At 39.3% G+C, this 12,529-nt stretch overlaps 1 protein-coding gene across 1 annotated transcript in view; it reads left to right on the top strand.

Annotated features, from left to right (window-relative positions):
• fut8b (fucosyltransferase 8b (alpha (1,6) fucosyltransferase)) overlaps nt 1-12,529 on the top strand; it is a 115,185-nt gene that overhangs the window by 32,880 nt on the left and 69,776 nt on the right. Inside the window, exon 2 of the mRNA XM_087805763.1 lies at nt 741-841. The gene's annotated coding sequence lies outside the window, so the exon portion shown is untranslated. The remainder of the gene's footprint in view (nt 1-740; nt 842-12,529) is intronic.

Genomic DNA, 12,529 nt, shown 5'->3' on the forward strand with positions numbered 1-12,529 from the left:
CTGTGTGGAAGACAGATTAGAGGTGAGCCGCCTCAGATTTTCCCCCTTCAGCCAAGTAAAAAACGCCGACGGCCACTCCCCCCGTGTTTGTCCGGCGTTGTGTCAATTGCGCCGGAACACCAGGACGACAATCAATATTGCTGATTACATTTCGGACGGTCATTCAGGAGGTAAACACCCAGACTGCAGTGTAAACAATGGAGAGGTTTAGCGTTGCCAAGTCAAACACCACGACCACCGTCTATTTTCATATCTGAGAGCAACTATGCAGAGATTAACTCCGCCGCGGTCAAACATTTCTATAGCTCCGGCAGCTTTAGGAGTTTTAGAAAGATGGCGAGTACGGCGGTGTTTTCCTGGTTGTGGGTCAATCCAGTTGTATAAAGAGCTTCTTGCAGACGATATGGTTCTGTTTTTTTTCAATGGCCCCCGTGATGGTGTTGCATGATCCCAGTGTAACCATAGACACCTTAACCTTCTCTTTAGAGTATTTTGGAAGTCCCTGTTACCCTCAGAAACAAGCATTTAGGAAAGTTGTTGATGGCATTGTGGCGCTTATATCAAGGTAGATTATGTTTCTCGCAAAGTTTAAGGTCAGGATATCTCGTCACAACCTACCTACCTTCTCCCTCCGCTCGTGGTTATCTGTATTCTCTTCTTTCTTTCATACATGCAGGATTTCTTTACTCTTTGGATGTTCAGTCAGTTGAAACCTCAACCCTGATCCTCTTCCTTCACAGGGTGGCGAGAGCTGACGAACCGATCCACATGTTGTGGAACTGCCTTGACTGTCCTGATGTAACTAGGCTTGGATAGGTTTTCCTCTCCTTCCGACTCCCTGGTAAGTTCATTTAACTTGTTGTTTTTTTTAATTCACGTTCTCTTTAGATTCCAGGATTGGTTGTTTAATTGTCATCATGTGGCCTGGGGATCATTATACCAACAGTTCTACTCTAAATGTTTACAAGCAATTTATGGCTTATTGTTTTGGGGGGGTAATGGGCTTTCAGATTGCCCGGGTCGCCATGAGACATGAAATGTATTGGTCATCTGGCTAATACGACTTGAATGTGCCGGGTAATGTGTAGTCCTTCTGAGCACGCTTGTTTGTGTCAAATAATTACTTTAAGTTGATCTGTTTCTTGGATATTTGGCCCTAATTTTGGGCCATTTCAAGCTTTTCTTTTTATAAATATTAAGTGATTTCTTCTTATAGCAGGTGGCTGTAACTTCACGGTCCGAAAACATAACAAGCTTTTTCATAAGATCTGATTCTTTTTAATGTATGTTTAAATTCATTTCAAAAGATCACACACATTTCATGGTTCAACGCTTGTGTCAAAATGAAGCCCCCTGGGACAAACTTTCTTCCGCCAAGTCATTAAATGTGGCCCAAAGACCTTTATATACCTATATCTTGTGTACCATAAGTTAGTGTTCGGTCTCTGCTGGACCAGAAGAAAATCTCAGCCCCTGACCGTCTTAATCTCTAAACCAATGTATATGTGGTATGTGGCAATGGCGCTTGAGGGTAGAGGACATTTCTATTACACTGTTCGGACAAGTAGTGGGAGCCAGAAGCTTATATAAAAAACAGTATTACTTCTTTAGGGTCTAGAGTTGATGAGAACACTTGTGTTGAGGTATGTGATACAGTTTTGTTGAGGTCCGTGTTTGGCTATTGACAGATCAACAAGATCCAACTGATCCAAAGAACACATGGTTAGTACAGTGTGCGACTCCTGACTAATATGTTTCAACCCACATTATTAAGTCTGTACGCGGTGTCATTCTATAATAATCACACATTTCCCAACTAAGTTTGGCAGAACAAAAGAGTTATTACTTTGTTGCCAGGGCGGGTCTGTAGATAACCACCTTGTTTCAGAGTGCAGGACAGCGAAGCAGAACCACGGAAAAATGATACCTCCCTCCAGCCTTATCTCGCCTCTCAGATGTTTTCTAATTTGCACATTAATGTAAAACATGAGCTGAGTCAAAATTAGTAAGTTCATGACAGTTTTCAAAAATAGTTTTCTGTTGTTTTCAAACAGGAAGTTCACATTGTCGCTCAAATGATGCGACTTTTTTAACTTTTTTTTTTTTTTTTTTTTCCGGCAACTGTGCAGGTCCCCAGAGAGCGCTTTGATTTTAAAATCGTTTATAATCCGAGTCAGTTTTTCTGCCAGAAGAAACGCTGTCATAAAAAAAAAAAGAATAATTGAATCTCCTTGGTGACAAGAACAATGTGTGTTTGCTCAGAACTGTCACACATTCTCTATTAAGCGTCCAGTCTCTGATTTCCATGGATTCCGCTTTTATTCTTCACGTGCGATCACATGAGACAGTGACCAGACCAATTAGTCTTGTTTTGCTGGTGTGTGTGTGTGTGTGTGAGCGACGACCGGACCAGTCTCCCTTCAGTATTTGGTCCTGTTGAACTGTAGGGAATGAAAAGGGATCAGGTCGTGCTCTGTCAGAAACGTGGCAGGGAGCGGGGTAATGAACGCCGAGAGGCTGAGCATGCTAACAAGTTCATTATTTCAGCTCGGTTTAGGGGTAATTACCGTTTTTTTCGCATCCCGAGTCTTTCAAGACCGGGCTGTCGACTGATGCCAAGTGCGGATCCGGATAAGTATAACAAACAAGGGAGTGATCTTTCGGATCTCTGCGCTCGAGGACGCTGCATGAAATCAAACTTAAATTCTATAATTCTATCACGGGACCCTTGATGTTGGTTGTGAGGATGCGATTAAACATTAAACCAATGAATAATGTAAGGACAGAAGAACCTCAACACCCGAGGATTTTAAATCCGTCTACAAAGATTCATTTGGTGATGGGGATGCTTCACACAAGGATAAATAATGTAGAAAGTAGTGGAGAGAATGAGAAGGATGTGTGAGCTGGAGGGAAGAGGAATGTAAATCAATAGAAGTTGGATATTAGTTATAATAATAAATAGTTGATGTAGATATAGAGGGGTAAATAATAGAATGCAGGCAGGGTGGAGTGGATGAAAACCACTGCAATATTTAATGTAAACCTTATGCCCTTTACGGTCCGTCAAATAATTGGTCAGCTTGGTCATTTTTGTAGTTTTTAGAGTATTAACTACACATTTTATGAAATGTATAATGGTATAGTAATAATAATAATAAACATCATATTTATTTAGCTATTTATTTTTTTTTGGACTCACAAAGACGCTAAGACATTAAGAATAAGACATTAAGAATAAACATAGACACAATTTTTAATGGGTAAGAGGAGTGATTTGAAAATATACTATAGCAGTAATTAACTTTAATACAATTGTAAAATATATTTGGGTTTATAATTTTAATTCAACTATTGATCAATACAAACCAATCAACACACCAAGTAAAAAAAACTAAAGGGGATCCAAAAAATTACATTATCACTAAAAAAAATCTAAATAATCAACGAGCATTATGGGCAAAAAAACATCAATATTGTTAAATACATATTAATATGTATATCACTTTTGAAGATATTCAAACAGTGGGGTTCAATTTGTTTAAGAGACTTTAAGAAGCTCAATTTTGGAGAAAAACTTGTGGAGAGGAGCTAGAGTGGCGGACAAGAACGACAAGATCTAAAAAGTAGGAAATGCTTAATTGAAAATAAAATAATTATTGATCTTAGGTACAGAATATAAGATAGAATTTCAAAGTTTGAAGCGAGAGTTTGATGATAAAGATCAATTGATATATGAGTCAAAGATTTTCAAACATGATGGATCATGGGGAATAATTTGAACTACACGTGGCCCTACATTCACAAATTAATCTGTAACTCTGAGCTATGAAGTCTGATTCCTCGATTCCTCTCGGATTAAAAGAAAATCAGGAAGAACTTTTGAATGTGTTTGCTCTCCTTTCTCTTGTCTCTCCATTCTCACATCCACAGGGATCGTCATTAATTTGTTGTTTACCAGTCCATGTTTCCGCTTCTTTGATTTCTAGCTCTGTTCTAATTCATATCACTCCCCGAAAATAACCCCTCTAACCACCACCTCTCGCCGCCTCCTTTAATCATCACAGGGATTTGTAAACTTTAAATCGCAAACCGTCCTTCTTTTCCTGACACAAATGCAGAAACTTTGATTGGGGTTGTTGACAGTTTTAGTGGATGCGCGGTCGCTTGGCAACACGCTTGTTGGCATTTGTGGAAGAGAGTGGCTGATGTGTGGAGGGGCTGCTGAGAAGCATGAGGGCAGCGCGGCAGCTGCACCGACCGCGGTAACTATTGTACTTGAGGTGGCTTTTGTTTTAGCAAAGTGGGCCACGTGTAGGAATCATGGATAATTTAGGTGCAGTTCACCCAAAATTCAAATTTTATTCTCATTTTATACTCAAGAGTTGGGATTTTTTTCACAGTAATCTGGGACAAAGACAAACATATATGTTCATTTTAATTAAGCAACTGGTGCTCGCTTGTCGTCGTCTTCATCTTCGTCCAAAAGTCCGTCCTTAAACCATCCAAATAGATCTATACTGCTTGTGTGTTACGTCCATCTTGTCCTTTTGTTTTTTTTTAATGTCTGTATAATTGAATTAAGCTTGTGTATAGCTCAAGCTACAAGTGTTGTCACAGTCACATGTCAACACATTGAGTTATACATGTTCATGTACAACTGCTAAAAACCAGCTTAAAATACATTTATTTTTATTTTTTTAAATGTGTTTAATGTTAAATGTGAAAGCTTCAATACAAGAGACGAGCAGTACGGAGATATTTGGACATTTTTTGTACCAAGACGAAGACAACTGAGCTCCAGTCGCTACATTAAATGAACAAACATTTTTGTCTATGACTCTAAAAAGGAACATATTACTCTGAAAATAATCCCAACCCTGACTGATTGACAATGTATAGGAGTTAAATTTAAGTGCTTTCTTAAACAGATGTGTTCAAAATCAACACCAACTTTAAAAGTTTTTAATTTTCTTTATTTTTTGGCTACATTTGAATTGGTTTCATCGTGTTATGTCTATTGGTTCTGGAGAACAAAAAAAATCCTTGCCAGATATCTCACTTAATCTTTATAGTGTTCATGTATTTATGGTTCAATTCACCGTGGCAACCTTGTGATCTGCATAGCAACAGAGCATGCAACTCGATGACAGTCATCCTCTCAACACTGTCATCAGTGAGCAGAGAAGCAGATGAAGTGCACGAATGCTCCTACCCAGGTGCAAAACAAATAGACTCAGGGACTCATTCATTCCTCGGGCTATTAAATTGTACAATTCTGAGTTCGGGGGCAGGAGTGGAGTGAGAGTATCTGGATGTTCTGTTCTATGTTAGTCTTTGTATCCTTTGTCTTTTTTGTTTTTCTTTGATCTATGTTCTTTGTCTTTATCTTTAGACTTAGATTGTGTCATCGTGTTTATTTCTCTTGTTCTTATTTTATTTTGATTGATTTAATTTTGATTTTTTATAAAAAATTGCTGTATGTATTGGCTGAAAAAAACAATTTCCCAAAGGAGACCTCCTGAGGGATCAATTAAGTTTTACCTTACCTTTTACCTTACCTTACCTTACCTTAACTCTGATTTAGCTCGCTTAGCAGAAAACTTTTTTTTTTTTTCTCTTTGTTAACTTAGGTTTTCTGGTTGTGTTTTTCTCACGTTGTGCACGTACGCTCACTGTTGACATGACTGTAGAGAACGGGTCGACCACTTCCTGTTTCGGAGCTCGCGCCGCAGACGACACCAGATACTGTAAAGCCGCTCTCGCGTTCTCCCGCCCGAAGGGAACCACAACAATCCATCTCACTGCGTATCTATAATCGTACATCTTAGCGCGGCTCCTCTGGCAGCGACTCTTGTATCTCCTGCCTTCTGTTTATTCCTTCATCTTCTATAGTTGTTACCATTTAACTATCCTCGTCTCCCCCGTGGCATCTCGTGGAAAACCTGCGATATTGATGCAGGAGTTTTTTCTCCTCAACGTTTCCTATTCGAGGCCCATTTTGGATTGGCAGTCCGGGATATTTATAATCTCGGCGCAGCGGCTAATGGTATTTGCAGAGCGAAAATCAGTTTAGCGCGTGTTTCTCCGTAATGGCTTCGACTGCGTGGCTTTCGCCGGCGGCCTTGTCTTGAACGGTGGAAGGATGGTTCTAATTTTGGGCTAATGGGTGACTCAGCCGTCATCCTCATTTGCCCCTCAGTCGGCCCGGAGATGGCTGGTTTCGAGCCGTGGGTTTTCGGAGGAGCGCGCCCGTGACATGCCGGCGCCGGAGCGATGCGTCAAGCCCGGTGACACATGCAGCCGATTGCTGACAATTGTGAAGCTCCGTCCCGGCGACGAGAGAGGTGCAGGAAATACAAAGGGAGAGGTTAATCAGTTGCCAACTCAATCAAAACGTTGGGTCATCAAATTAGATTAAAGCGACGACGCTTCCTCCGGGGGTATACAGTATCTCTGAGAGACGGATATCCACATCAGACCGAGCGCTCGCATGGTCCAGAAGATAATGCATTTAAAAAAAAAAAAAGCCTCGCTTTTATTAAAACTCTACACAACCGCACGAGTATTAATGGAGGGAAGAAGGATGGAGCTCAGAAGAAAGACATACCAGGAAAGATAATGCTTTTTCTCGAAACAAAGCGGCTTTAAAAACAACCTGTATGTATTCTCCGTAGGCGTCACTCTGGCTTTTATCCAAGACGGGTTCTGAATTTTTACTTTTGATGCTCAACATTTCCAAGAGTCGAGTCGTGATGAAAAAAAAAAAAAGGTTCTTTTATTCTAATGGGATCAGGAATGAGAATCCGGAATGTGTCGGAAATCCTTAATATTCATCTCAATTTCTATAGCCATCTACTTTATTTTTCAATCCTTTTCCCTTTGCCGTTTGCCAAAAAGTCATTTCAGACACGACCCGAAACAACGTTAGCACAATACCTAGGCCTTTTTTTTGGATGTTGTGTTGCTCTCTTAAAAAAAGCAAAGCAACTATTTGTATTATTAATTAGGATTTTTGTTTGAGACGATGCTTTGCTTGAATATTGAACATTCTTGTTTCATGTGCTGCTCAACTGTTCTCCAAGAGCATGTTTTATTTGAAATGTTTAACAGTCGCTTGCGGCTCGTTATTTTTTATTTCCAATAAGGAAAGCTTCCCTTTCCTTTATTGCATATTAATACTAGTGTTCTATTGTTGGGGGGTGGGGGGGTGCATGAAATCGATAGACGGATATATATTGTTGTTTATATTCGTTTTATATCTATATTCAACAGCATTTTAACAAATAATGTTTTATTTTTATCGTAAATTTATTATTGTTGGCGGGAATGGGATTTTTATATTTAATTTTTTTTAAATTACAATCATGTTATTACAATTAATATAACAAAATATTCAAAGGTGTGTGTTTATGTTGTTGTTTCAATTAAACTTCTGGCAGCTTAACAGTTATTACGGCCACAGGAACAATAAAATCCGGTGAGATCTCTGAAATGGCTAAGGACAAGAGGATACAGTCCAGCTGCTTTTAAAGTTGATCTTTTGTGGAATATTTTGACTTTCATTTCTGTTACTTTCTGTTCTGAGTGAATACATTTTCATTGAGAGCTGCTCATTTTCTACTTTTGAAAATATTTTGCAATTGAATAAAACCTGGGGAACTGTTAATATAATACGTTGAATGTGCAGCAATTCTTCTCAAAGTAATTTTTTGTTTTTGTAATTTTTTTTAATAAAGCTTAAAATAAGTCTCTCACCTGTTTTCCGGCTCCACGGAGACGCCAACTTCTCCTGTTTTGATGGCTTGGCTCGTTCAAGTCTCACTCGCGAGTCACGGACGCTAACAAGGGCAGGTCGTGTTAGCGCTAATGACGGAACATGATGTCTGACTTTAAATGAAGCTACTTTGCTTTCCTGACACAATGTTTCGTCAGGTAACACAAGAAAATGTAAATGAGTTTATTACTCATATAAAAACCGTATGTGCGTCTTCTTCTGCCGGGGATGAGCTGGCAGCGAGAGAAGCGTACATTTGCATGCTAAAAGCCCTTTTCCCATCCACGCCGCCCACGCCACCGCCGGACCAGGGTCTGAGTTATGGGTTTTCTTATTTTGCGTCTCAGCAACATATACTACTTTGAGCCGTCTGCGTGTCATCAGGTCGTACAAGATGTATTTTACATGTGCATTAAAAACCAGAGCAAGGCTGGTTAATGATACATGTATTCAACTTATGTTATTATTATTATTTAATATATATTATATATATATATAAACAGGTCTAAATATAATAATATAAAGCTGAGTTCTTAATACGGAGCTCATGCATTAATCCAAAGGAAATCCTGATCACCTTGTGGCTTAAGACTCAAAAGGCATCGTTTATAAACCTTTAGTTTTTCCATGCTGACTTTTTGAAAGCTTGCCACATGAATTAGCAGCACTTTCAAATCAATGCAGAACATAAATCACCTCAAAAAACTTGAAGAAGAAAAGAAGAAAAAAATGCTCTCAATCATGCCATACTGAAATTAATTGTCAAACAAGAGAACAAGTATAAAAAAGGTTTTTAGAAAATTAGAGTAAATCTAGAAAAGGACCATAAAATGTCAGTCAAAAAGTTCATTTTACTTTATTTTAAAGGTTTTTATTTTTGTATAAAAAAAATAAACATACATTTTCATAAAGGAATGGGTTTTTTTTTTAAGATCATTATTGACAACTATATCACATCAAAATAACAGACAAAGATAACCAGATAAAAAGAAATTTAAAGAAAATAAATTTGACCATTCAAACAGTTTGCTGTGTGAAAGAAAATAAACTAAATAAATAAACATCATTAATCAAATTAAAGATGGCGCATAAACAAAAAGTGAATTCAAAATGGATGAATAAAAATAATCTCGCCAAAAGTTTATGATCAATTAAAAAAAAAAGAAATGTAAACACTGTTCCAAAAATATATAAAAAAGAACATAAAAATATGTTTATATGTGTATATTTAATCAAAATACAGCTCACCAATGAAAGATAAAGTGGATTAAAAAAATCATGCTCAAAAAAATACACAAATCAAAAGCTCCCTGTTTCAAATATAAAGAAGTGACAAGATAACAAAGTTGTTTAAATTAAATTCAACCTAAAGTTACTGGATGATAAAACAAAATCGGGCCACACGCCGCCTTCCACATCCCTCCGTAACCTTGGCAACAGCGTCAGGGGTGAAGCTCTCTCTCGAGGGAGGTCCCAGCCAGTTTACAACTGTACAGAGCAGTATAGGTTAGCTCCATCATTCCCGCCGCTCCACCATCCATCCCCCCTGCCCAGCACCCTTTCACTCCAGAGACCCATTAGAAAGGTTCACAGCTTTGGTCTCGGGGTTCTCCGGTGCAGGCTTCTGTCAAAGATCAGCTGCGTGACTGGAGTGCATGAGGGGATGAGGAGCAGGAACAATTCATTTCAGCTGACGTCCGTTCATCTGGAACTTTTCACACGCGTGTTGATACGAATCGTTTTCAATCGCATCGGAAAGTAATTGATTTAATCCGAGAGGTGAAATCATCCGTCCCGGTTTGGAAACGAGGAGAGTAGAGGACCTTGTTTAACCGTGAATGTTGGAGGAGGAAAAAGGAAAAGACAAGAAATGAGTTTCATCACATGTTAGAGGATCAAGATGGGTTAAGGTTCCATGGAAAATTAATCAGGAAAAACTAACAAAATACAACAATACCAAGGTCTGTTCTGTCTAGCGTGTCTGTGGAGTCTGAAGAAATAATAAAAAGTTAGTTACATGTTTTGAATAAGGCTTTACATGATTTATCGTCTTGGGTTGTGCAACTGGAGACAGCTGGGTTTCTTCTTTAAGTATCGTCTGGATGCCCAAGCCTTTTTTAGATTCACTCATTTTACCCCAAATTTCTTTTGACCTACTATTTTAAAGCATTGTCACGCACACCATTGGTGGAGAGAGAGAGTCTAAACTTGTGTTCCATGAAATCCAGAGATTCAGAGTCTTTGTTGCAGCGTCATGGTGAATCGTAAACGACAAACAGCACGTTGTTGTTCTTTGAATCGATGAGACATGGTACTGTCAGCGGTGGTGTCAACGTTTACTATTTTTTGTGACAGAGGGTTTAGACTGTTGTGTAACTGTTAACACACAGTTGCTCTATAAAACCACTGGAGGGTTCTGTCTGCATTCAAACACCTTCTAATCCAATTACAGCAAAGCCCTTCTAATAGTTATCAGATAATTTATTGTTCTTCTTATAAATCCACTTTAAATAGGTACTAAATTATAGCTACCTTAACAGTTTAATCACATGAATACATTAACCTTAATTTATGGACTATTAGGCGCATTTAATATCCTTTAATGTTCTCATAAATTAACAGTGTGCCTCATAATCCTAATGTATAAATTCTGGTTTCACTAACTGATCTCAAACCGATTTTAAGTGGCATAAGGTCCACAAATCTTCCAAAAGGTCGGTAAACTGCAAAATCATACTGCAAGTATTTCTCAGCGAGGATGGAAAATGAAAAAAAAAATTTCTAATACACAAACATTTCAAACCCTGTGTCAGTACAAGAAACACAATTATCTCTTAACAATTGGTCATAAAGCATAAAGCGTGAGTCTACAGACTTAAGTCCTGCATCACATGACCAAAACATATGTGTTAATGGCAAATGGCATTACCGTATTTTCCGCACTGTAATGCACACTTAAAAGCCTTTAATTTTCTCCAAAAACGACAGTGCGCCTTATAATCAGGAGTGCCTATATATAAACATTACCTGGTGGGTGACTTGTTTACAAACACTTTCATGACTCTGTGCCGACACGCTGTGGGCGGAATTACGCAATTACGTAATCACATTTGGGATTTGCAATGCACGTCACATCATGGCGGACGTCTATGGAGTAAGATTACTGCCACCGTTTTGAGTAAGTGTGTCTTGGTTTTTGTACTCTCAAAACATTATTTTTTGCGCAACATCACTCTGCTGCGTTTTCTACCAGTCATACACGAGTGCTCTAGCTGTCATACATGCGCTCAACTTCACTGCTGCTTGCTTCACTCAACATTTGTCTGCTCACAACACTAGTCTCACGCGCTGCTGCTTGAAGCCTTTTAAACATCATTTGAACATTGTTACCATGGGAGAGAACAGAGTTGTCAGAACGCTTAATAAAGTTTGACTTTGTCTGACTGTTTTGTTGACATTCCCTTTAGCACAGCTTTAACTAGTGGATGCATAACACAACCCCAGTCAAACGTTTGACTGTATCTTTTATTCTATGCACCTTATTATCCGGTGCGCCTTATTTATGACAACTGTACTAAAATAGGCCAAAGGTGCGCCATCCGGTAACTCAAAAAGTTGCGACATCTAAGACTTAAGTTACTGTTTGAAAAAAATTAAAAACTGGTTCCACATCTCTGTCACGTCTCCACCCTGCAGTCGAAGATAAAGACCAGGACATTTTTAAAAAGGAAAAGGTTGCTCCCACAGACCTAAAGCATAACTTAATATTCAGGAATATAAATATCTTTCAGAGCAGGGGCATGTCTTGCCTCCCCCCCACCCCGCCCCCCACTGTGGTCTCACAATGCACACATGAAAGAACCTGCCTCTCAGCATGTACATTTCTTTCTTTTCCCAAGCGACATCTTTTAATGAGAAAGTGCTATAATGGGTCCAGCAGGAGGCTGTGATGCGGCTCCTGCCATAGTTACCCCACAAGGTTCTTTCGCTTTGGTAGTTAAGAAAAACTGCAGCAACAGTCGTCCCTTGCCCTCTGCTTGTTAGCCGGCAGTAATGACTAGGCAGTGGGGAGCAGGGCAACAAGGCCGGCGCGTTGGCAGCCCATTCCCCTCCGCTGGCCCTCAACTCACCGGCATGATGGGGAATGGAAGTAGACGCCACCGAAAAAAGAAAAAAAGCTCCAGCAGGAACAGGTCTGGAAGACATTGAGAGAACTAGGCCAGAGGAATCCCTGCTGCCAGTCCAGCTGATCAATGCAAGCAATCATCGGCAAGATCAATGCCTCATGGTTTTTTTATATATAATTCTTTTGACATCTCTTAACCACGCCGCTTCACTTGAGCCGATGTCTTTTGATCAATCCTGACCGGATTATAAAAAAAATATTTATACAGTCTTTCACGAAAGATATTTGTGGTTTTGATTTTCGTCTGTCCGGGCAGATGTGTGTTTAGTGCTTTCCAGATGGCTTCTGTTTATCTTTTGCAAAGTGATCAGCGTGTACGCTCGCGTCCCATTTGAAATGACGGAGGTGTTATCGAAGCTCTTTTAAAGTGCTCGCCTGCCATGGCGGCAGATCAATAATTCAAGGAGGGACACGTCCAATGTCTGTAATACAAGGCGAAAAAATGGCTGTTTTGTCCATACACACCAAGAGCTAGGATCACCAGGGAAGGTTAACTTGCATAGTTATAAATGTGCTCCCAATGAACACGTTTAAATCACTTTTGCCAAAGAGGTTATCTGATCTTC

The sequence above is a fragment of the Callionymus lyra genome, chromosome 13, assembly GCF_982586985.1.
Source record: "Callionymus lyra chromosome 13, fCalLyr1.hap1.1, whole genome shotgun sequence".
Taxonomy (NCBI): domain Eukaryota; kingdom Metazoa; phylum Chordata; class Actinopteri; order Syngnathiformes; family Callionymidae; genus Callionymus; species Callionymus lyra.